Raw genomic sequence first — 25,642 nt, forward strand, 5'->3', positions numbered from 1 at the left:
CTATTATTGATCTATACATTTTAAAGTCTGTCTACCCTTCTAGACTCTGATCTCCTTGTGGGCAAAGAACGTGTCTACCAAGTCTATTGCCTTTATTTATTTAATGGTATTTGTTAAGCTCTTCTCACTGCTCTAAACGCTGGGGTAGATACAAGTTAATTAGGTTGGACCCGGTTCTGGTCCCGCGTGGGGTTCACAGTCTAAGTAGGAGGCAAAAGAGGTATTTAATTCCCCATTTTATAGTTGAGAAAACTGAGGCACAGAGAAGTTCAGTGACTTCACAGAGCAAGTAGTCGGCAGAGCCGGGTTTAGAACACAGCCTGCGCCCTTTCCACTAGGCCACGCTGTACTCTCCCAAGTGCTTAGTACAGTGCTCTGCACACAATAACTACTCAGTAAATACCACGGACCGATTGATTGGGGAGCTATTCCTACTTGTATACAAACACCCAGTTCAGTGCTCTGCAGTCACTTAACCAATCAGTCATATTTATTTAATGAGGACTGTATTGGTGCCCTTGTACTAAATCCTTGGGAGTGTACAGTAGGATTAACAGATATGATTCCAGCCCTCAAGGACCTTAGAAAGGGAGTCACACATTCAAATAGCTTAAAGATAGGAGGAAGAAGGAAAAGGGAATAGGTTCATGAGTTGGTGCTTAGTAATGGGCGACCTAAGATAGGTACAGAACGCTCTGAGGAGTTGTGATTACTTAGGTGCTTAAGTGGCACCGAAATGCTAAGCAGGCAAGGTGGGAATATCAGCAGGAGAAATTAGCAATTCATTGGAGAAGACCTCAAGTAGATGTCAGAAGAGATTTGCAAATGAAGAGAACCTGTGGTGTGTTGATTTGGGAGAAGGGGGAGCCAGGGAGGAGAGCGAACCTGAGCCAGAAGTTGGTGGTGGGAAAGATGGAAACATTATCCGACCTCGGCTTCGTTGACGCTGTCTTCCCCCGGTTCTCTTCCTTTCTGGCCACTCATTCTCAGTGTCTTTCACAGACTCCTCTGCCTCCCACTTTCTAACTGTGGGAGTACCTCAAGGCTCAGTTCTGCATCCCTTTCTATTTTCCTTCTACACGCACTCCCTTGGAGAACTCATTTGCTCCAATGCTTCAACTCTGTGGTTCTGTGCAGATGATGTCCAAATCGACATCTCCAGCCCTGATCTCTCCCTCTCTGCAGTCTCACATTTCCTCCTGCCTTCACGACATCTCTACTGGGACGTCCTGCAAACATTTCAAACTTAACGTGTCCAGATCAGAACTCCTTTATCTTCCCACACAAGCCCTGACCTCTTCGTGACTTTCCCATCACCGTAGACAGCACCACCATCCTCCCTGTCTCACCATCCTGTTATCTTTGACCTATCTCTCTCATTCAACCCATCTGCCACCAAATCCTGTCGGTTCAACCTTCAGAAATCTGCCCTTTCCTTTCTATCCAAACTGCTGCCCTGTTAATCCAAGCGCTTATTCTGTCCCGCCATGATTACTGCTTCAGCCTCCTCGCTGACCTCCCTCCCTCCTGTCTCACCCCGCTCAGTCCATACTTCACTCTGCTGCCCTGGTCATTTTTCTACAGAAGTGTTCAGTCCATATCTCCCCGATCCTCAAGAACCTCCAGTTGTTGCCCATCCACCTCCGCATCAAACAAAAACTCCTTACGGTCGGCTTTAAAGCACTCAATCAGCTTGCCTCCCTGATTTTCTACTACAACCCAGCCGGAATATTTTGCTCCTTTAATGCCAGCCTACTCACTCTACCTTGATTTTGTCTAAAACTCGCCGCTGACCTCTCGCCCACCTTCTGTCCCTGGCCTGGACCGCCTTCCCCCTTCATAGCCCGCAGAAGGTCACTCTCCCCATCTTCAAAGCCTTATTAAAAGTTTATCTCCTCCAAGAGGCCTCTCCTGACGAAGCCCTTATTTCCTCAGATTTGCACCCTTTATTTTCCCCTCCCTGAACCCCATTTCACTTATGCACATATCTTTATTTATTTACATTAATGTCTGTCTCCCCCTCTAGACTGTAAGCTCATTGTGGGCAAGGAATTTGTATACCAACTCTGTTGTACTCTCCCAAGTGCTTAGTACAAGTGCTCCACACACAGTAAGTGCTCCATAATACAATTGGTTGAAGGAGAAATGGGAATGAGGCCCAGGGAGTAGGTTGGCTTGAGAAGATCGAAGAGCGTGAGCCGATATGCAGTAGGAGAAAAGTGTGGATAAGTGGGAGGGGGAGAGCGGATGGAATTCCTTAGCACCAACCGGCGGGACCTTCTGCTGGAAGCAGAGAGGAACGAGTTATCCGTATATTAAGGAGCATCATGATAGTAGCATTGATGATTTGATGGGGAAACCTAGATGGTAGAACTCTGAACAGCTGTTTTATGGCACACAGTGTGGGATGAATTCACTTCCTTCACCTGTTGGACCTCGTCCTTCACCATCCTCCTTGCACCCTGAAAGATTTGCTGGGGTGACAAGGAGATGAACCGTGGCTTTGGTGTTTTTTTTTCAGTGATGTGAGGCATGACATGGTGGTGGACTAAAAATGTGAGAGAAACCCTGGCCTAGAGGAAAGAATACTTGAGGAGTTAGGAAATCAAAGTTCTAGTCTTGATTAACGCTGCGGACTTAAGTAATTCAACACTTTATGCCTCGGGCTCCTTACCTGTAAAGAGGGTGGGTTGCTCCCTCCCCCTTCCCACATAAGAGGGCTGTCAGCCGTTAACGAGGTATTGCACAGGACTCGACTTCTTTGTAAGAAAGACGCTATTGTACATTCAGAGTTTTATTTTGATAGAATGGCATTTATCAGAGCTGGCCAAATCATAGTTTACGAGCCTCGGGCAGCTCCCAGTCATCCGTGAGGACCCAGGAATAGCCTGACGGACTGGGTTGCTCTCTGCCACTTCTTGCTTAAACAGGTAATTCTGCCTCTTCTCTTTAAAACTCCTCTCCAGCAACAACCATCTTCCCCCGTGCCAGGTGTCGGAAGTAAATAAGGGCGTGGGAGGGCATCTAGAGTTAAAACTGCTTGAACCCTATCCTCAGGGAGCTCACCGTCCAGCAAGGGAGGCAGACTCCAAATAAATGACAGGTAGAAGAAGAGAAAGAAAAAATGGATAAGTCATTGATTAAGTGCTTATAGCTCAAGATGCCCTGAAATGATACAGGTGGGTGTGAATATGTAAGTCCAAATGTTGGTTCTGAAGCCCTAGTTGTCTGCTAATTTTCTTGTACTGTACTCTCCCATGTGCTTAGAACAGTGCTCGGCACATAGTAAGCGCTCAATAAAATCAATCGATCGATCGATTGAGAGGTTAGGTTGGGGGTTGGGTTGGAGGTGACTGACGAACCCGGGGATTCTTCTTGGCTCTGATTCCTCGTGACTGTCCTCCTCTCCAACTGCTTGCTGCTTTCGCGCTGTGGCTCTGTCTTTGCAAGTTGGGTCGCTTCTAAAATACATAAAGCAGGCAGCAGGGGCCATTTTGCTAGTTGGCATCATACTCTTTTGAAAAATAGGACGTTATTGTCATCCAGTTCAGTTCCCCGTGCCTTATATTCTCGGGGAGCGCCTACGTGGTCGGTGAAGAAATGGCTCACGCCAGACCCTTTATTTTTATAAGTCTGGAGTGTCTTTTTTTTTAAAAAAAGGCATTTAAGTGCTTATTATATGCTAGCCACTGTACTAAGTACTGGGGTGGATACAGGCTAATCTGTTTCATTCATTCAGTCGTATTAAGTGAGCGCTTACTGTGTGCAGAGCACTGTACTAAGCGCTTGGGAAGTACAATTTGGCAACAGATAAAGACAATCCCTCCCCAACAACGGGCTCACAGTCTAGAAGGCGGAGACAGAGGACAAAACAAAACAAGTAGAAAGTCATCAATAGCATCAAAATAGATAATTAGAAATATAGATATATAAATATCATTAATAAAATAAATAGAATAAAAAATATGTGCAAATATACACAAGTGCTGTCGGGGGGAAGGGAGTAGAGCAGAGGGAGGGAGTCGGGGCGATGGGGAGGGGTGGAGGAGCAGAGGAAAAGGGGGGTTCAGTCTGGGAAGGCCTCCTGGAGGAGGTGAGCTTTCAGTAGTTTGAACACAGTCCACATCCCAATAGGCCTCACAGTCTTAATCCCCGTTTTACAGGTGAGGTAACCGAGGCACAGAGAAGTGAAGTGACTTGCCGAAGGTCACACAGCAGACAAATGGCAGAGCCGGGATTAGAACCCAGGTCCTTCTGACGCCCAGGCCTGTACGGTATCCACTAGGCTACGCTGCTTCCCTCTTCTGCAGAGTTTTTCAAGTTGATTAAAAACCGTCACACCATTATTTTGGGGACTTGCTGCCGTTGGGCAGTTGACTCTTGTGATTCAGTCGACATACAAATTTACACCGACCGATCCTTGCCTCTAATTTGTACATTTGCTGAAACAGCTTCTGTACGTTGAAATCGGTACTCCAGGAGGCATAAAAATAATGAAACTCTAAAAGACCACCTATTAAAGAGATATTCAAAACTCACTTGGATGTGGGTAAGCGGAAAAGAAGCCCTAGATTGCTTATGGTTCTGATTTAGGCAGAGCGCTCTGTTCCGTAACCGTGGAATTAAAGTCACACAAGTATTCATTTTCTAAAGTGTAAGAGGAAAAATCCAAGGTAACCCTTAGTAGTTTCGGCAGCCTGGCTGCAGCAGGCTAACAAATCAAGCATGTTAGATTAAAAAAAAAAATTATTATTTTGGTTACCTCATCCCCAAGTTTGACTGAAGTATATGGTGCCTTGGTCTTTAAACACAGTGTGCTCAACACTGCATTAAATCCCTTTTCGCTTTGTATTTTTATTTTCACAAGGGAGAAACAAGGTTCAAAAATCCCTCTCTCTATTGTGGCGAAACGGTATAACTTGATGGGTGCAATTGCCCGGCTAGTAAATTATCCCTCTCTGTAACTACCCCGAAAATGCTTGCCGCGTGACTATGGAATTATGCCTCGTGCTTGGCATAACTCCATAACGCTCCAGGTACCTATGAAACTAAAAAACTCACTAAAGAATTTCTGTTGCTCGTGTACCAGAGTGAGTTTTTAATTGCTCGTAACTTTGGAATTTCTTCAGCCGCCCTACAAACTTCGGCCGATTACCTTGCCTCATCAAAGAATGCACGGAGTTTGAAGTATTGGGTGCGTGAGTTTTAAAAGACATCCGAACAAGTATTTTTAAGCAGACAGAAAATCATTTTGAGATGGGAATTGCGTGCGTGCACTTGTTTTTGTACAGTCTAGAAATGGTTGATTTAAAAAACCCAATTAGAAATTCATTTGAGCCATAATCAGAAGCAGTTTAGTTCATTTCAACTGAACTGGGAAAAAAGCCAACGGTGAAAATGGGGCGAGAAGGGAAGCCGATGTATTCCTTCGTTCTGCACACGTCTCCCCTCTCCTCCAAAAATGAAGTTGATGTTTATTAACTCATCTCCACATCAAGCAGAAATTCTTGACTACTGGTGGCAAGGCACTCTATCAGTTCTCTCCCTTTAATTTATCTCTTCTCCCTACCATTTTCTTGAAACTTTATCAAACCTGGGCTTTACTGACACTCCTTTCTTGGTCCTATCTTTCTGACTGCTCCACCTCAGATTTGTTTGCTGGCTCCTCCTCTGCCTCGCGACCCCTAACTCTGGGCATCCCCCAAGGTTCAATTCTGGGTCCTTTTCTATTCTCCGTCAACATCCGTTCCCTTGGAGCATTCATTTGCTCCCGTGGTTTCAACTATCATCTCTATGCAAGTGATTTCCAAATCTACGTCTCTGGCCCTGACCTCTCTCCTTCCCTGCGGTCTCGCATTTCCTCCTGCCTTTAGGACATCTCTGCCACAAAGGGAAACCTTATTCTCCCAAACTCCGGCCTCTTCCTGTCTTTCCCATCACTGTTGAAAATACCGCTATCCTCCCTATCTCACAAGCCCGTAACTTTGGCTTTTCCTCCACTCGTCTCTCATTCCACCCACAATTTCAGTCTGTCACCAAATCCTGTCAGTTCTACCTTCACAACGTTGCTAAAATCCACCCTTTCCTCTGCATCCGAATTGCTACCGTCCGAGCACTTATCGCACCCCACCGTGGTTCCTGGCTCTGTTTCCTTGCTGATCTCACTGCCTCCCGGCTCTCCCCACTGCAGCCCGTACTTCACTCTGCTGCCCGGTTCATTTTTCTATAAAAATATTCAGTCGAAGTCTTCCCACTCCTCAAGGATCTCCAAGGGCTGCCCACCCACCACCACATCTAACAGAAACTCCTCGACGTCGGCTTTAAAACACTCGTTCAGCTCGTTTCTTCCTTTCTCACCTCACTCGTCTCCTCCTACAGGGCAGCTCACACACTTTGCTCCTCTAGTGCCAGTTTACTCACTGTGTCCCGATCTCATCTATCTTGCCACCATCTCCGTTCTCACGTCCTCCTCCTAGCCTGGAATCCCTTCCCCTCCGTATGCGCCAGACCACCGCTCTTCCCACCCTCATAGCATTATTAAGGTCGCGCCTCCTCCAAGAGGCCTTCCCTTTTCAAGCCCTCTTTTACCAGCTTCCTCTCCCTTCTGTGTCCTCTAGGCACTTGGATCTGTGACCTTTGAGCATTTGCTAGTCGCCCCACCCTCAACTCCACAGCCCCTGTGAACGTATCTTTGAATTATATATTATAAATCACTTATATTAACGTCTGTCTCCCCATCTAGACTATAAGCTCACTGCGGGCAGGGAACATGTCTAGCTCGGTCGTATTATATTCTCCCAAATGTTTACTACAGTTCACACAGTAAGGGCTCAATAAATACTATTGATTGCTTGATGGATCGAATCAAGCTTGATGCAAGTTTAGACACAGTCCCACCTGAGCTCACTGCAGGTGAGGTAACTGAGGCACAGAGAAGTGAAGTGACCTTGGGCAAGGTCACGCAGCAGAGAAATGACAGAGCTAGGATTAGAACCCTTGTCCCCTGACTCACCGGCCCAAGCTCTACCCACTAGGCCATGCCTCCCTATCTCACAGGTCTCTGAAATGTGTTCTGCCCCTCCATCCTGGAAGATGCAACAAGAACAAGTTTTCTTTCCACTAGGCCACACTGCTTGTCAGCTTCTAGGCCATGCTGCTTCTTTCCTGATGTTCTTTATGGTTTTGTTGCTTTGCCTTCGGAGTAAGAGGCCGCCCTAGCCGGAGATGGGGTTGAGCGACTTCTGGAGTTGGGTGAATTGTTGTTTCTTGAAGGGTTAACACCGGGGTTGACTGATTTTCAGCATAGGATTTGCGAGTCGGACCTAAGAGTGCCCTGTCTGATCCCTTCTCCATTTTCAGTGGAGTAGGCAGTGATGCTGCAGGGGGCTCAGTCCTGTTAATTGTTTTTCTTGTTGTTGTTTTGTGGGATTTCTTAAGCACTTACTATGTGCCAGGCACTGTTCTGAGCCCTGAGGTGGATGCAAGCTAATCTCACAGTCTTAATCCCCATTTTCCAGATGAGGTAATGGAGGCCCAGAGAAGTGAAGTGACTCGCCCAAGATCACACAGCAGACAAGTGGCGGAGCTCGGAGTAGAACCCGGGTCCAGAACCGTACCTCACATGGGTGTCTTCAGGCCTCAGTTAAAAGAAGTAATGTAAGGTTCTGTCTTGCCTTGAAGCAGTGTGGCTCAGTGGAAAGAGCCCGAGCTTGGGAGTCAGAGGTCATGGGTTCTAATCCCGGCTCTGCCGCTCGCCAGCTGTGTGACTTTGGGCAAGTCACTTGCCTTCTCTGTGCCTCAGTTACCTCATCTGTAAAATGGGGATGAAGACTGTGAGCCTCACGTGGGACGACCTGATTACCCTGAATCTACCCCGGCGCTTAGAACAGTGCTCTGCACATAGTAAGTGCTTAAATACCAACATTATTATTATTATTATTATTGGTGTTGTATCCCCCCCCAGTGTTTAGAACAGTGCTTCACACATAGTAGGAGCTTAACAGAAGCCATCATCATCATCATTATTATTATTATTATTATTATGCTGTCGAGTAGTTTCATACCATGCTGGATAACAAAGATCACACTATCTGATCCATCATCTAAATTCAGCGTGGCAGCTGCTTTTCTCCACAATTTGCAATCTCCCTGAAAATAGAGAAGCAGCGTGGCCTAATGGAAAGAGCCTTGGGCCTGGGAGTCAGAGGACCTGGATTCTAATCCAGGCTCGGCCACTGGTGGGCAAGTCCCGTAACTTCTCTGTTTCCTCATTTGAAAAATGGGGTTCTCCCTCCCGCTCAGACTGTGAGTTCCGTGAGGGACAGGGACGGAATCCGACCCGATTATCTTATGTCTGCCCCAGTGCTTATTACAGAGCTTGGCACATAGTAAGCGTCTAACAAATACCATTCTCATCATCGCCATTCCAGGCCACGCAGCACAGCGTTGTTCTCTGGGGTGATTTCAGAACAGATTTTCAAGCCATCTTGCTCACTTGCTAACCACTTGGATGAATTTAACGTCAGGCTTGGACTACCCCGTAGATGGTCAGGCATTTATCCAATGGTGTGTTGCAGGGGGGGAAGAGGCTCTTTTTGCATCTGTCAATCAGTCCATGATATTTATTGAACGCCTAGGGTGTACAGAGATCTGTACTAAGGGCTTGGGAGAGGACAATACCACAGAATTTGCCCTTTATCACACAAAGAGTTGGATTGGGGAGTATAGCATCTCTGTCAAACTTCCAAGTGATGGGCATAAAGGTTTCGATCGATTCACCAAAACTCTCCCTTTGCCGGTCACCCTGTCCCGCAATCCGGTACCGAGGGATTTTGTCTGCCCTGTTTTATGGTACTTGTTAAGCACTTAATATGTGTCAAGGTCTGTTCTAAGCGCCAAAGTAGATAAAGTTCATCAGGCCCGATACCCTATCCCACATGGGGCTCACAGGCTAGGTAGTAGTGAGAACAGGTATTGAATCCCCTTTTTGCAGTTGAGGAAACTGAGGCACAGAGAAGTTAAATGACTTGGCCAAGGTCACACAGCAGGGAAGTGGAAGAGTGAGAATCAGCACCCAGGTCCGCTGGCTTTATCCACTAGCCCACGCTGCTGTTTGGAGATGCTAAGAAGCAATCAACTTGGCTTTGCGAACTCTACGTCAGACAGATTTAACGTACTCCTTTGACTGAGGGAATCGATCGCCTTTCGGCTTTCTGACGTTCGGTTAAGTTTTTGATTCCATCACACGTGACGTTCTCATTTACAAGCTCATAAAGCGCTATCTGACAGGTATCCAGCTGCCTAAAAGGTCAGTCCTATCACTGAGATAGCTTACAATAACTCAGTGGCCCTCAATCCTTCGTCTGTTTGTAGTCCATATCTCTAATCAGTAACCTAGAGGAAGGAATGGAGATTAAATTTATAAATAATAATAACGTCGGTATTTGTAAAATGCTTACTATGTGCCGAGCACTGTTTTAAGTGCTGGGGTAGAAACAAGGTAATCAAGTTGTCCCACGTGGGGCTCACAGTCTTAATCCCCATTTTACAGATGTGGGAACTGAGGCACAGAGAGGTTAAGTGACTTGCCTGAAGTCACACAACTGTGAAGTGACGGAGCCGGGATTCGAACCCACGTCCTGTGACTCCCAGGCCCGGTCTCTTTCCACTGAGCCACGCCGCTTCTCTTATAAAGTTTCCAGGTGACAAAGACGTCGGTGAGGTTGTCGACTTTGGGAAGACGGAAGTAAGTATCGACGGGATCTTGATAAACTAGAAAAACGGCCCCTCAAAAATGAGATGAAGCTTAAAAGGAATAAATACACCGTAGGTCGTTCGAAGATGAAACAACAAACACAATTCCACGGAAGGGATGGGTAAGCTAGGCCCTGAAAAAGACTGCTGTCAAAGGCCAGATGAATTAATCAGTGATTATTTGAAAAGCTGTAGGGTTCTGGGTTTGATTAACAGGAGTATGATGTATGGGAGGTGGCCAGTAATTCTTTCATTCTCCTCTGCACTGCTCAAACTTTTATTAGAACGTGTTTAGGTTTGGTCACCACACTTTGAAAAGGCTGTGGAGAAACTGGAAAGGGTCCAAATGGAGTGCGAACATGACTAAAGGGATGGAAAAAGAGATCCTATGAGGGAAACTAATGAAAGTGGGATTATTTGGCCTAGAGAAGGAAACACTAAAGGTGACGCTAATGATTCAAACCTAGGAAGCGTTTTTTTTTAATAGAGAGGCGGTCGACTTAATTATTCTCCACGTCCACCGATGAGGCAAGAGATTTCATGTCAACGGAGGATTTTGGTTGGACACGAGGAAGAGTATTTTGAGCGGGCTCTCGATCGATAAGTTTTATTTATTGAGCCCTTACTGTGTGCGGAGCACCAAGAGCTCGGGAGAGTACCGTACAGCAATATGGCAGACACATTCCCTGCCCACAATGATCTTTCTGTAATCAGAGATGGTGAAGTCTGTTTCTAAAAAATAAGATGCCCAGCTGAGGTGAATGGTTTAATTTTGATCTGCCGAAAGCTAGACTAAATAACCTCTTGAAGTCTCTTTTAGAGCTAAGATTTGCTGTTTGAAAAGAAAATTTAGCAAAGATTTGGAATGGCTCTTCCTGGGCAAGGGATAATAGCTTTAAAATATTTTTGTGGAGGTGATTTTAGGATTTTTTTTTAACAGACATACAGTGGTTATTGTGAAGGATTTTCTATTCCGTGATGCAAGTGGGATAGTCACAGAATAGTCACAGAAAAGAGTAACACGCTATTTTAATTTCTCCTACCCCTTCTACTTCAATCTTTCCTTCTCACCAGGAGCTGAGGACTGGAATACTAAATCGAAAGCATTGAGAAAATGTAATAAAATATAATATTAACTCGAACAATATTTACACATTTGGAAACATTTCATTCAAGCATTGAACGTTGTGGTTTCGTTTTTATTTTCAGAACTCCATTCCAGACGTATTGGCCTACAGTGTTCCTAGCTGACATTTAGATTAACATTTGTGTGATTTTTGGTTAATGCTACCATTTATCTTGGATTAAGCAACCAACTGAGATTAACACTGCTTCAGTGGATTCGTCCAGTAATATTCGTAGGATACCTAAAGCGAATCCTGGGGAGATTTATGAAATATGAGTAAATGATGCCGAATATTGCACTTGAGAAGTTAACCTTGGTTCCCTTATAACAATAAGGTGCGATAACAAGCCTCTCCGGGTGACATCACACTTTTTGTTCTCCCTTTTGTAACAACGTGTATGTATTTACGCACACATTTGTGTGTGTGTGTCTGTTTCTAATTTTATAAACAATAAAGTCTAAGTTTGAACAGAAGCCATAGACCTTCTTGTGTAATTGAAAAAATGTGTGTTCCAGTGTAAGAGAACCTAAAAAAAAAGTCATAACTCAAACAATCGACCCGTTTAAAAAATACTTTCAGGATTTTCATGTTAAACCCATAATTCTATTTAAATTATTGAGTTCGGTAATGGGAAGCATTTGTTCATCGACTTCAACTGCTAACAGAGTTTAACAATGTCCATTGCTAGAAAGAAGCACATCCTTTATGTACTAGAGCGACACGAAATATTAAATAAGAGCCACTGTCTGGGAGTGGGAGCCAAACTTTAAAGTCTTTCAGGTTAAATGTGAATGGGACAAATGATCAGATCATAAAGTGTATGTTGTTAGTGAAACTGGTAACTTGTGGTGCTATCGATAACAGTATTGATATTTTGAAATAGATGGGTTTTACTATTTGCAGTTGGAAAATATAAATCAACCGGGCTGACTTCCGAAGCTCATCAAATGTGCTAATCTGTGAGTTTCTGCACCGGCTTCTCATAGTCACCATGTTAAATTATAAATTACAATGAGAATTACAAACTAAAGTCATCCTGTTTAGATTCTTACGCGCTTCAACTTGAAAAGTAGCTCCGCCGCTTGCCTGCTGTGTGACCTGGGGCAAGTCACTTCTCTGTGTCTCAGTTTCCTCACCTGTAAACTGGGGATTAATGGAGATTAATTTGTATCTCCCCCAGCGTGTAGTGCAGTTCCTGGAACAGGCACTCAGTAAATATGATTGAATGAATGACTAGTAAGCACTGGACAAATACCGTTAAAAAATAAAAAGAAAGTTAAAAAAGATTGTTTTTCATTGTTAAATTTGCTATGTTTTTTAAGAAGCAACCGGTGACTTCTTGATTAATGGACTGCTTCACTCTTTTTCATGTTTAATAAAGGAAATGGGATTTTTTTTTAAGGATGAAGGGAATTCTTTTCCACATATTGATTTAGGATTTTGTTAAACCAAAATGTTATTTTTACCTTATTAAAATGGTTTGATATTAGCTAGGTGTGCTTTCTGTCTGTTTCAGTAAAGCCCTTAAAATATTTTTTAGCTGAATAGTAAATTTGACTTAGTAAAAGTACAAAATAGCAACAGTGTCGGCTAATAATTTCATTTCACTTTGGATGAACTAAAATTTCATAGTGCTTAGCTGGCATTTTAATTTTTGTTATATGTTGTCATTGCAAAAAGATTACTTGGCTTCAGTGTTTAAATGTTGAATCTCAAAGATTCAGTGTTTCAAAAGATCCAAATGGTAAATAATTTTCCCAAAGGAATGCAAGGGCAGATCTTACGGAAAAGTATCTTCTTTCTGCACTCTTAAGATCACGGAAAGGTTCTTTACAAACAAATGATTTTGGGGAAAAGAGATTTGATCTTACGGAAAAGTATCTTCTTGCTATTCTCTTAAGATCACCAAAAGGATTCTTACAAACGAATGATTTTTGGGAAAAGAGAATTGTTTAACATAATTTTAACGTGCAATAAATTGCCTTTTACTCCTAAGTTTAGTAACTCTTAATTTGAAACGTGTTCCTGTGTGTTTATTCTGCAGTAGGATTTTGCGTGTTTTCATGGTCCCGAATTGAATTTCATTTATATATTTCCTACTAGTGTTTCAAAATAGACCACTCTACAAATGGAAAATGGAACACTGCATCGGACCAGTTATTAAAAATCAACTCGCAAATTAAAAACAAAAACAGCCAGGAAGTGAATTTAGCAGGGTTCTTGGGCTGATTCTGCCTCGGATAAATCCGTTGGCAAGAGGAAAATGTTTTCGCAGAATTCACCTTTGCTCGATGGTCCTAATGTTGTATTTACTGTGCGCCGAGCACTCTGCTATGTGCTTGGGAGAGTACGACAGAAGAATAAAGACACATTCCCTGCCCACAACAAGCTTTCAGTCTAGAACGGGGGAGCCAGACGTCGATACAAATAAATAAATTACAGATGCATAAGTGAATATCCAGCTGGTAGGATTTGAGTCTATTATTTTAGTGTGCAATTTAGCATGGGGTGACTGAAATACTGTGGTTGGGCTCCTTTAGGGTATTTCTCTGTGAGATTACATTCTCAAGTTCTGTCCCCTTCTGGAGTTGGGACTTCAGCTGACTGAAAGTTCCTGCTTCGGGCCTGGAAAGTGTCAAGAAGCCCCTCAGCTGGAAGAATTAGACAAGGGGACATTCATTCATTCAGTAGTATTTATTGAGCGCTTGCTATGTGCAGAACACTGTACTAAACGCTTGGAATGTACCGTTTGGCAACAGAGAGAGACAATCTCTACCCACTGATGGGCTCAGAGTCGGGGGAAGGATGGAAAATCAGTTTTCAAGGCAACCGGGGCCATCTTCCTTTGGCCCTTAAAACCCATCCCTCAAGGCAGAGGTGTGAGAAACTAATTGTTCGCCCCCAGAGGCACAGCCAGTCTGCCGTGGGTAGGTGCCAGTTTTAAAAGGAAATCTCTTAGGCCTGTAGCATTTCCAAAATCCTTCCCAGAGTTGGAATACTGCACTGTAGCAGGCTAAGCAAACATTTGTCCTTGTATTTTTGTTCCCGGGCAGTGGCCTTGAGGACTGAGGCCTAGTCCATCTTATTAGAAAACGAGTGAAGCTAATTGAGGAGATTCTTTCAATTTTAAGTTCCAAAGAGTATTTCCCATATTTTGGTGGCTGTCGCCTCTTTCTCTGCACTCCTCACTGCCTAATAATAATAGTAATGGTATTTGTTAAGCGCTTACTATGTGTGAAGCACTGTTCTAAGCGCTGGACGGGGGATGCAAGGTGATCAGGTTGTCCCACGTGGGGCCCACAGGCTTAAGCCCCATTTTACAGATGAGGGAACTGAGGCACAGAGAAGTGAAGTGACTTGCCCCAATTCACACAGCTGACAAGTGAGGGAGCCGGGATTAGAACCCATGACCTCTGACTCCCAAGCCTGGGCTCTTTCCACTGAGCCGCGCTGCTTCGCTGAGTGTCGCGCTGCTTAATGGAAGAGTAGGTTTGTTGGACTCACTTCCTTTGAAGATGGGAATATAAACCTATAAGCGATGTAGAGATGATGATAATACAGCCGATATTTCATAGAAGACGAATACTTTCCTTTCATCTTTGAGGACAGACGCCGGATTTTAAGACAGATCGCCATTTGCCTTTCCCCCGAGAATTGGGAATTGTTTGTTGGTGCCTTTTGGAGTGTAGTGAGGGTAGTCAGACCTGTCCGTGCTGGCCTTAGGCAGGAGAACTTCTAATGACTGGGAGAATGGCTCTTATCTTGGGATATGTGTTTTCCTTTCTGAGAAAAAGTATTATTATTATTATTAATAATCCTATTTAATGAGCGGTTACTGTGAGCAAAGAACTGCACTCAGTGCTTGGGAGAGTACACTCTAGCTTCAAACGCATTCCCTGCCCCCAACGAGCTCACAGTCTAGAAACATCTTGTGCAAGTCAGAGCAATAGCATTAAAAAAAAGTTCCACTCCCCCCCGTTCAAGAGGAGAAGGTGCATTTTTCAATTCCATCTTCCTAATCGACTTGAAAGGCTCCCGGGTCAAAGCTCTCATGCGATTCACGTTCTGAAGAAAAGCTTCGCTCGCTTAAGCAGAAATTGCCCATCATGGCCTGCTTATGAGGGACGGGCCAAACTAAGGTTGACTTATGAAAGAGTTTGATATTGGCCTGACCTGTGTTGTAATCCTGGTACAACATTTAACCCTCCTGCTTTTTTTTTTTTAAAAAGCCGGGTGGTGGGTTAAAGAGCCACTTATTGTGGATTTAAGAGGGTAAAGGAAAGGGCACGGTTTTACCAGTCCTTTTTGTGGCAGCATTTTCTTTATAATACCAGTTTTATGGGCTTCATAAATTGTGCGTAGAGAAACGACAGCTTCTGTTACGGCGAAATGTAGGAGGGATGGCTTCAACTCTGGTGATAATATTTTGTCTGCATCAGAACTGGCTGGATTCTAATTAAGGATGTGTGTAGAGAACCCAATGAGGTGATGTGATATACGTCTCCCCTCTTCTAGACCGTAAGCCTGGTGTGGGCAGGGATTGTCTCTCTTTAGTGCTGAATTGTACTTTCCAAGCACTTAGTACAGTGCTCTGCACAGAGTAAGCGCTCAATAAATACGATTGAAAGAATGAAAATGCATCATTTAAGGAAACTCAGCTCTGCCTGAAAACTTGTTTTCACTCGGGGTTTAGATAGAATGTGAAGGCCGAATTAGGGAACGTTCATCCAAGGACACCCGGTAGGCCGCAAATTCTCTGAAGGCAGGGATCAGTTTTCCAACCCTATTGGATCGACTTCTTCCAAGCGCTTAATACAATGTTCCGCACACAGTAAGCACTCAATAAATACGACTGATCGATCCAACGTGAGACTGAAAGAAATGGTTGGGCGCCATGCGTTTATTGAGTGCGTGGTTTGGGTGAGACAGTCTACTAAAGTTTTTGGGAGAGTGTGATATATTCGTACACGTGATCCCTCCCTCAAAGAGCTTTCCAATCTAGCCGGGGAAGCAGACCCTAATCGTAATAATAACTGAGGTATTTGTGAAGTGTGTTTGCCGGACACTAAGGTGGACACAAGCAGATCGGGTTGGACACGGTCCCTGTCCCACATGGGCTCACAGTCTCAACCCCCATTTTACAGATGAGGGAACTGAGGCAAAGAGAAGTGAAGTGACTTGCCCCAGGTCACACAGCAGACAAGTGTTGGAGCCGGGATCAGAACCCAGGACCTTCTGACTCCCGGGCCCGTGCTCTCTCCGCTACGTCATGCTGCTCGGAAAGGGGTAAGCAGGTGGACAGAGGGCGAGTGCTCCGGCAAGTCACTTAACTTCTCTGTGCCTCAGTTCCCTCATCTGTAAAATGGGGATTAAGACTGTGAGCCTCACATGGGACACCCTGATTACTCTGTATCTACCCCAGCGCTTAGAACAGTGCTCTGCACATAGTAAGCGCTTAACAAATACCAACATTATCATTATTATTCTACAACGTGATTTTTCCTTAGAGCAGCGTTCTGTTAGAACTGCTTCTTTGTAGGAGAACTGAACGTATCATTTCTCTTTACCGGGCCTTTTCCACGTAATGAAATTACTTTACCTTTTCCTTCGTAAATTTAGAAAGGCGGTTGTTACGAGCAAAAAAACCATCACTTATCTTTTGCGGACCCACAGGTGCCCAGCAGTCTAGTAGGCCTTGGTTTGGGGCCTGGATTAGGTCTCCGTCTGTAAAGGATTTACAGAAAGCGGGGTGACGTGACCGCGGAGGTCATGGAATAAGTGCAGCAGTGGGGTCACTAATTAGTGGCTCCACAAACGACGATTCTGCCTACACAACATAGACGTTAAGAGTGGTATTGAGTGTTAGGGTTATAGCTTGCAGACTTTGGCCTGGAATAGGATTTTTTACGGGAAGGTTTTCCCCAGAGCAACTCTCTGTGCTACTGGTTTCTCTTCTGGTGCGCCCAGAAGGAGGAGACTGCCCTGAACACCGCTTTCTTAGACTTGGTTCACTGCTACTGGAGTTAATCTCTTCATCCAGCCCCACGGCGCTTACGAACGTATCTGTAATCGATTTATTCATTTATATTAATGTCTGTCTCCCCTCTAGACTGTAAGCTCGTGGGGGGCTGGGAACATGTCTCCTTGTTGTTGTACTGCACTCTCCCAAGCGCTTAGTACAGTGCTCTGCACACAGTAAATGCTCAATAAATATGACTGGATGAATACGTGAGTCTCATGCTGAAATACTCCCACGGGCTTTACTGCTCCTCCGAGCGTCGGCCCCTATCTGAGGCGTACGCAGTCTTCCTATTGAGGAGCAGTGTGGCTTAGTGGATAGAGCCCGAGCCTGGGAGTCAGAAGGACCTGGGTTCTAATCCCGGCTCCGCTACATGTCTCCTGTGTGACCTTAGGTAAGTCACTTCTCTGTCCCTCAGCTGGTCAACGGGGTGTGAGCCCCATGTGGGACAGGGACTGTGTCCAACCTGATGAACCTCTATCTACCCCAGCTCTTGCTACGGTGCTGGGCACACAGTGAGCGCGCAACAAGTACTGTAATTATTATTTTTATCCCTGACACTTCCTGGCTGGTGGGGATCTGTGGAGGAGATAAGAACAGCGTGAGGTGGGAAGGCTATACTCCGTGTTTTTGTTGCAAAGGGAGAATTGCTTCTTAGGGAGACGCTCTGCCTAGATCACCATGTCCCCACAAGAAAAATGGAGGGTGTCTTCCCGTTCTTTCCCCTCCACCGTGTTTCCAAGGAACTCCCTCGCTCAGGGCAGCGAGGTCGGCTGGCTTGCCCCAGGAAAGGATTCGTTGCAGCCCTCTGGGAGAGCTCCATTTTTCGTCCAAGCAACTTAAGACCCTGTGACAAGCATCGCCACCCTTTGCGTATTTTATTTTGAGGGGCGGAGAGATGGGAACCTCTTGGGGAAATGGAGTTTCAGGCTAAAAATGCAGCAGGAAAGATATTCCCATTGCAGAAGGGCCGTGCATTTTCTCAGAGGAAGCCAGTTTCAGACCCGTGGTTAGCTAAAATTTTTGTTTTCAGAAGTTCTTATTAAAGAGGCGGAGGGATTTTGGCAGTTTGCTTAAAAAGAATCCAGGGCAACTCAAAAGACCAACTTGTGGTTAAATAAAACATGGAGGTTTGTGATACAAGTTGACAGTTCAGGAAATTCAAAGTAAAAGTTGTCCTTAATTCACTTCAGTCTGCCTTTTAAAAGCCCTATATGTTTCGGTTTGAGTGTGAACCTTAACTTTGAATTTCCTGGCTTTAGTTAGTTTTTGTCACAACCTTAATTTTATTTAAATTGAATTTGTTACACTGAGTACAGCGGAGACTATATCTGTTTCTTGGGAGCCTTTTCTGAGGATCTGTTGAAACACTGGATTTCACGTTGGTTAAGGGAGTTAGCAGCATATACTCAGCGAAGCCCTGATGCTTTGAACCTAAATTCCTGGCCTTGGGGATTGTTTCTGTCTCCATCAGTGTGTGGAATTCCCATTAATGGAAATGAGGAACATGTGCCTTGAATGAGAAGGCATCACTCCCTCCATTTGCAGAGCTTTTTCCTTTTCGTTTTTGGGATCCCCGCTCAGGGAGTGAGTATTATTTTGTTCTGAAGTCACAGTTGCCTCAAGACGAGCGATTTCCCTGATACTCAACTATCGTTTAATTCCGGGGGGGGGGGGGGGGGTGGTAAATAATCTCTACTTTCCCAATGGGAGAAAAATAAAAAGAAAACTAAGTGCGCAAACACTAGCGATCCTGAAGTGTACGATCTGGGGATCTTTATTTCTTTGATGGTATTTGTTAGGCACTTACTATGGGCCAAGCACTGAACTTAAGCGCTGGGGTCGATGCAAGATAATCAGGTTGTTCCACGTGGGACGGGATTAGAACCCACGACCGTGTTCTTTCCACGAAGTCATGCTGCTTCACTCGTTTAGACTGTGAGTGTCACGTGGGACAGGGGCTCTGTCCCACCTGATTATCTTGGATCTACCCCAGCACTGGCATAGAGTAAGCGCTTAGTGAGTATTATTTTTTTAAAAGAAGATAGCCGTCCAGTTCAGTCTCGGCAGAGATCTAGGATACTCTCTACCTGTGGCTTCGGGCTAAAGAGGTGGCCATTGTGGGAAGAGTTAATGCAGTAGCGACAGACATCAAGGCTATTCCCATTTTAGGGAGCTCCAGACCCCCCGGGAAGTGGTTTACCCCAGCTAGAGAAGCAGCGGGGCTCAGTGCAAAGAGCCCGAGCTTGGGAGTCAGAGGTCATGGGTTCGAATCTCGGCTCTGCCACTTGTCAGCTGTGTGACTGTGGGCAAGTCACTTCACTTCTCTCTGCCTCAGTTACCTCATCTGTAAAATGGGGATTAAGACTGTGAGCCTCACGTGGGACAACCTGATTACCCTGTTTCTGCCCCAGCGCTTAGAACAGTGCTCTGCACATAGTAAGCGCTTAACAAATACCAACATTATTATTATACTTAGCCATTTGCCTCCTTCTCTCGGTGGTCCTGCATGATGGCAGCGTGGCTTAGTGGAAAGAGCATGGGCTTGGGAGTCAGAGGATGTGCGTTCGAATCAGAAAGATAATAATAATATTATCTACCTTTATTATTATTATTAATATTATCTTTTTGCCAGGAAGAGAGGGGTGACGTGGTAGAGGCTGCTCAGTGTTGACGATAGGGAATGGAGGAGAAATTTAAGGGTGAATCTCTGCTCCCCCTTGTCGCCATCGTTCATTCATTCATTCAGTTGTATTTGCTGAGCGCTTAATGGGTGCAGAGCACTCTGCTAAGCGCTCGATCCCCCAACTCATCCTCCAACGCCGGAAACCTCACTGAGCAAGGTGTTCTAAGTCCCACACCCTGTTAGAGGGATGACCCCGCTACCAGGAAACATTTATATAAACTCAACCCATTCTCACTGACGAGTTCAGAAAACCTAGTCCGTCGAATTTAAAAACACAAAAATAAATAGGGTTTTCTCTGAGCGTCAGTGGATTTCCCTCGAACGCCCGTTTTGAGGGAGTGTTCTGATTATCCGAGATGGCACTGTGAGGACGCAGGGAAGGATGGGAGGCAGAGTGCTACCCTGGGAACCAAAAAACGTGAATTCCAGTGTCAGCTTTGCATGAGCTCTCCTAGGGATTCCTTGGAATTTCAGTGAACGGGAGACAGTTTTGTTAGAATGGTAATTGTCTCTAAACCATTTACAGGCCCTTGTCTTTCAGTTCTTTGAGTAGTTGCAAATTGCAGTGAAAAGTTAATGAAATTCCTTAAAACCCTTCCATCAACTTCATCATGAATCCTTCCAATATAAGAAGAGTATAATGAAGAGTTACAGTCTCTTCAGAACGTGTCATTAGCCTTGTTCAGCGGGGAGATGAATTAGTGGTGAACAGTAGCTCCCTTTTGGAAGTTATTAAGCATTCATTAAAATTGGAGGCATTAAAATGCCAGAGCAAATTCCGGTTGAAAAATTAGGGTGTGATTCCCTGGCATCTCACAAAAGTAACTTGCTTCCTTCAACCCTTTGGGGGATGGGAACACGGGGAGCGGCAGCCAGGTCCCCAGCACTTAGTACAATGCTTGTCACATAGTAAGCGCTTAACAATTGACACATCTTCAGTTGTCTCTATAACGCATTTACAACCACACTGGGGAACAGTGTGGCCAGTGGAAAGTCCACAGGTCTGGGAGTCGGAGGACCTGGGTTCTAATCGTGCATGCTGGGTGGCCTTGGGTGAGTCACGTAACTTCTCTGGGCTTCAGTTTCCTCATCTGTAAAATGGGGGTCGAATACTTGTTTCCCGTTGTACTTAGACTGTGTACACGGTATGGGACAGGGGCTGTTCCTGACCCGATTATCGTGTACCCACCCCAGCGGGGCATATGATAAGCGCTTAATAAATACCACAATTACCGCAGTTATTTGGAGTTGAATAAGTGCCCTGCTTACCTAGCAATCAACCAGTTATCTGAGTAGTAGCCTTAGCCCTGTTCAGTCTATTCTATACTCTCATTCATTCATTCATTCATTCATTCATTCATTCATTCATTGTCTTACTTATTGAGTGATTACTGTGTGCAGGGCACTGTACTAAGCGCTTGGAAAGTACAGTTTGGCAACAAATAGACACAATCGCTACCCAACAACAACAGGCATCAATAGCATCAGTATAAATAAACAGAATTATAGCTATGTACGCATCATTAATAAAATAAATAGAATAATATGTACATATATACACAAGTGCTGTGGGGAGGGGAGGGGGGTAGAGCAGAGGGAGGGAGTTGGGGCGATGGGGAGGGGAGACGGAGCAGAGGAAAAAGGGGGCTCCATCTGGGAAGGCTTCCTGGAGGAGGTGAGCTCTCAGTAGGGCTTTGAAGGGGGGAAGAGAGTTAGTTTGGCGGATGTGAGGAGGGAGGGCAGTCCGGGCCAGAGGCAGGACGTTGGCCGGGGGTCGACGGCGGGACGGGCGAGAACGAGCGACCGTGAGGAGGTGAGCGGCAGAGGAGCGGAGTTTATGGGCCGGGATGTGGAAGGAGAGAAGGGAGGTGAGATAGGAGGGGGTGAGGTGATGGACAGTTTCGAAGCCAATATGCTTTAGGATGAGCTTGTGGGACCTGGAAGCTTTTCAGCATTCACTTCAGATTCACCAGGAAATTCTTCCTTCTCAAAAGACAATGAAAGCCATCTAAGTATGCTCATCCAAGAGCTCTGGTCTTGAGGCACAGGCCCCCCCAAATCAGGCGGTTCATCGGAAACGCCTCCAGGAATCAGCACAGCGCCACGGACTGCAGTAAGTCTGAAGAAAACCAAGGCTACATCTGGGGGAAATCCGACTCACGGTGAAGGATATTCAACTCTGATATTCACCCCAACCTCCTTGCACGTGTACATCTCCTTATACCCTAATAATAATTGTGGTATTTGTTAAGCGCTTACTATGTGCCAAGCACTGGGATAGAAACAAGGCAATCAGGTTGTCCCTCGTGGGACTCAGTTTTAATCCCCATTTTACAGATGAGGTAAATGAGGCCCAGAGAAGTTGTGATTTGCCAAGGCCATCCTACTTATTACATCCTACTCATCCCAATTTATTTTAGTGTTTGTTTCCCCTCGGAAACTGTAAATCTTCTTGTGGGCAGGGATCGTATTATATCAAATCGTACTTTCCCAAGCGCTTAGTACGGACTCCTGCACACAGTAAGAAATCAGTAAATCCCATCGATTGCTTGATGGATGCTAATCTAAAGTTGAACGGCAATACCAAATTCTGCTACGTATGCAGTATATCATCCATCAGTTCACCCACAGACATAGAGCTGGAGATGTGGATCGAAAAAGTCAGCCTGCTCCCGCGTCCTATCAAATCAAAAGTCTAGAGGACTGGGCTGTCCGATTTTTGTCTACGGATGTGAAACTTGGGCCAATTTTGGGTGGCAATACGGACCTCTCAAGCAGTAGCGTGAGTGTCACCCGTGAGCCACGGTCGGCATCCACCGGGAAGAAAGAATGACCGAGAGCAAGGTGCGGGAATGCAGGCAGGACACTGGGATCATGGCAGAGATCTTCCCAATCCAACATTGCTGGGTGGAATGTATGGAGAGAATGGTTAGAGAATTCCCATGCAACTGATCAATCAATCAATCAATCAGTGGCATTTATTGAATGCTCACTTTGTGCAGGGCACTGTACTATGTGCTTGGGAGAGTACAGAATAATAATAATAATAATGGTGTTTTTTAATGTGCCAAGAACTGTTCTAAGCACCGGGGTAGATAGAAGGTAATCAGAGGAGCAGCGTGGCTTAGCGGAGAGAGCCCGGGCTTGGGAGTCAGAGGACGTGGATTCTAATCCCGGCTCCGCCACTTGTCTGCTGCGTGACCTTGGGCAAGGCACTTCACTTCTCTGTGCCTCAGTTCCCTCATCTGGAAAATGGGGATGAAGACTGTGAGCCCCATGTGGAACGTAGTCCAGCCCGATTTCTTTGTATCCACTGCTTAGTACAGTGCCTAGTACTCAGTAAGCACCTAACAAATATCACAATTATCATCATTACTATTTATTATTATTACCCTTTTCTCCGACCGGCTGGAAATTGCGGGGCAAAATCCTAGCCCCCTCCTCGAACGAGAGAGGCCGCCGACCTTTCTGCTGCCTAGACAAAGGATTTGGGGATCCTCTTCTTCACGTGGGTCATGTGTTTTGCTATCTGCCGAGGCGGAGTTGAGACAGGAATATGAGAACAGGGAACACTTCGGAAGGCACCAGAACATAGGAGCAACAACCTTTTCTCTTTATCCGTAAAGGGGGGGGGGCAGAGTTCTTGAATGAGGCTTTTGTCCATCCGTTTTCTGAGAAGGCATTGTTCGGTCTGGAGGCTATCCAAAGCCATTTGAAGATGATAAACCTGTCAGTTGGCAGAACGCCTTGACTTTTTTTTCTTTAAAAGAAAGGCCTCTCGAAGCAACACAATTCATCCCAGTAGGGAGATGCAGCAGTAACTGAGAAGCTTGAGTTTTCCAGAAGAAAGAAAACCCAAACAATCGTTCTATATGAAGTTGCCCAATGTTGTCCCCTGGCATATTTCTTTTATTCGGGAGTTTCCACACCAAGTTGGGGATGAACAGATGAGAGGCTGGTACAGTGTCAGAGAGAATTTAAACTGTAAATCCCAGGAGAGATTGGGTCCCACCAGATTACCTTGTCTCTATCCCAGCGCGTAGGTACAGTGTTTGATACGTAGTAAGTGCTTGACAGATACTGCAGTTATTACGACTAGCGTCATCATCATTATTCATTCATTCATTCATTCGATCATATTTATTGAGCACCAACTGTGCTAAGCGCCTGGAAAGTGCAATTCAGTGAGAAGCAGCGTGGCTCAGTGAAAAGAGCCCGGGCTTAAGAGTCAGAGGTCGTGGGTTCTAATCCCAGCTCCGCCACTTGTCAGCTGTGTGATTTTGGGCAAGTCACTTCACTTCTCTGGGCCTCAGTTCCCTCATCTGTTAAATGGGGATTAAGTCTGTGAGCTCCACGTGGGGCGACCTGATTAGCTTGAATCTTCCCCAGCGCTTAGAGCAGTGCTTGGCACAGATAAGCGCTTAACAAATAGAGACAATCTCTACCCAACAATGGGTTCACAGTCTAGAAGGGGGGAGCCAGACTTCAAAACAAGTAAACAGGCATCAATAGCATCAATATAAATGAATAGAATTCTAGCTATATACACATCATTAGTAAAATAAGTAGAAAAATAAATATATACATATATATACACAAGTGCTGTGGGGAGGGGAGGGGGGTAGAGCAGAGGGAGGGAGTTGGGGCGATGGGGAGGGGTGGAGGAGCAGAGGAAAAGGGAGGCTCCATCTGGGAAGGCTTCCTGGGGGAGGTGAGCTTTCAGTAGGACTTTGAAGGGGGGAAATGTGCTAGTTTGGCGGATGTGAGGAGGGAGGGCGTTCCAGGCCAGGAGCAGGACTTGGGCCAGGGGCCGACGTCGGGACAGGCGAGAACGAGGCACAGTAAGAATCATTAAAATCATCAGAATAATCATTATTATTAACTGAAAGGGAGCTGAAGAGACCATCTCTTCCAGCCAGTAGTTTTGTAGGGTGGAGGGCTCTGACAGAAAGGGGCTTCAGAGAGTTGGGTTTCCATCACTGGAGGCCCTCCACAACTCAGTTGGAGTTGTAAAAATCCCAGAACTCGGTGAGTGAGAGAAAGTTCTTTCCTTGACAAAGTAGCCTTCTGAAAAGTCATCAGGCGGAGCCAGAGCTGAGGGGAACAAGGAGAAGAGCATTTCCATCCTCAGCGGTATTGCCTAAGCGGCTTCTGGCTGAAGAACGCTGTTCTAGGCTCTTTTGAAAAGGTAAAAGACACATTCCCGACTTTCGAGGGGCTTACAACCTAATGGCGGAGACGAGCAGACTCAGATCTTCAGCCGTGAGTGCGAAGGGGGCTTAAGGGATGGCATGAGGAAGGAGAAGGACAGGGAAAGAGGAAGAAATAGGAAAAAGGAGGGGAAAAGGGGAAGAGAGGGAAAGGAAGGGGATACGCTCAGTACAGTGTGTGCCAGCCAGTGGGTGCTTAGTACATACGGATGATAATAATAATAGTATTAATGATTGTTATTATGGCATTTGCTAAGCACTTACTGTTTGCCGACCACTGTACTAGTTGCTAGGATAGATGCAAGATAATCAGGTTAGACAGAAGCCCTGTCCCATATGGCCTCACAGACTAAGCAGGGTAATAATAATAATAATGTTGTTATTTGTTAAGTGCTTACTATGTGCAGAGCACTGTTCTAAGCATTGGGGTAGATAGAGGGTAATCGGGTTGTCCCACGTGAGGCTCACAGTTAATCCCCATTTTACAGATGAGGGAACTGAGGCCCAGAGAAGTGAAGTGACTCGCCCACAGTCACACAGCTGCCAAGTGGCAGAGCCGGGATTCGAACCCATGGGGATTGAATCCCCATTTTATAGATGAGGAAGTTGAGGCCCAGAGAAGTTAAGCGACTTGCCCGAGGTCACGCAGCAGATGAGAGGCAGAGACTACAACTACTAAGGGGGAAAAGAGAGGAGGGGCGGAGGGAAGGAGGGAGTGGTCTCTTATTTTCTATTCCTCCACCTTCACTTTGTCTTCTGACATGGTTGCTACCAAATGTCCACACTGCTAGGCCAAGGATGGGTGACTTAAATCAGATCTGTTGCCACTGGACAGCAGTGGAAGAGG

General features: G+C 45.4%; 1 protein-coding gene and 1 long non-coding RNA gene across 8 annotated transcripts in view; both read left to right on the forward strand.

The window, feature by feature from the left end:
• BBS9 (Bardet-Biedl syndrome 9) overlaps nt 1-25,642 on the forward strand; it is a 483,236-nt gene that overhangs the window by 89,092 nt on the left and 368,502 nt on the right. The window lies entirely within an intron of this gene.
• LOC120639088 lies at nt 9,619-11,353 on the forward strand. Its single transcript, XR_005661273.1, has 2 exons — nt 9,619-9,745; nt 10,828-11,353. It is a non-coding gene; the product is annotated as an uncharacterized LOC120639088 (long non-coding RNA).

The sequence above is a fragment of the Ornithorhynchus anatinus genome, chromosome 21, assembly GCF_004115215.2.
Source record: "Ornithorhynchus anatinus isolate Pmale09 chromosome 21, mOrnAna1.pri.v4, whole genome shotgun sequence".
Lineage (NCBI taxonomy): Eukaryota > Metazoa > Chordata > Mammalia > Monotremata > Ornithorhynchidae > Ornithorhynchus > Ornithorhynchus anatinus.